This window comes from Apteryx rowi, unplaced genomic scaffold (assembly GCF_003343035.1).
Source record: "Apteryx rowi isolate R43461 unplaced genomic scaffold, aptRow1 scaffold_341, whole genome shotgun sequence".
NCBI classification, from domain to species: domain Eukaryota; kingdom Metazoa; phylum Chordata; class Aves; order Apterygiformes; family Apterygidae; genus Apteryx; species Apteryx rowi.
The window spans coordinates 250,973-251,686 of record NW_020449875.1 but is presented as its reverse complement, the minus strand read 5'-3'; positions in this window follow the sequence as shown (position 1 = coordinate 251,686).

Here is a 714-nt window from a genome sequence, read left to right as displayed (position 1 = left end):
AGGAAATCACTGGCTGATATCAAGGTCTTACTGCCATGCACGGGAAATTGGCAAAAATTTGAAAAAAACATTTTTCTGCAAAATCCGACTAACTGGCAAGAAGGCATTTTTGCCTTGAGCATCGGAGTCCTTACAAAAGAGCAGGTAAGAATAAGGCTATTCTTAGCCCCCTTTATAGGCACAAAAAGCAAGCCACAGCAACGTCACTTGCAGGGGACCTGCTGGGGAGCAGAGAACTGGACTGCTGCGTGACTGCAAAATCTCCCGGCCCCAAAGGGCAGACGGGCACCTGCCGCTGAAAGCCCTGCGCCAGCACGCTCTAACCTTACTCGATTACCCGAACCGCTCTGTTCCTCCCCCCCCCCCCCAACTGTTTTTATTTCAGCTCAAAGATCAGGCCGAGATTTCGCCAGAGCCTAGAAAATATTATCCCGGGACGGGAATTAAAGCGGCTACTTCAACATGCGAAAGCAAAGCGGAGGGAGGCAACCCCCTGCCACCAAGCAGGAGGCTGCCCGAGGGCGAATGGCCAGCGCCGCCCGGCCACAAGCGGAGGGCACCGGGGAGGACCCGCTGCCGCCCCCGGGCGCTCCCGGCCGCGGAGGTGCCTAACGGTTTCCCTCAAACTTCCCTCCTAACGGTTTCCCTCAAACGGCCCCGCCGCGCCGCGCCGCGCCGCGCGCCCCGCTCACCGCCTCGGGCGAGGGCGCCCCC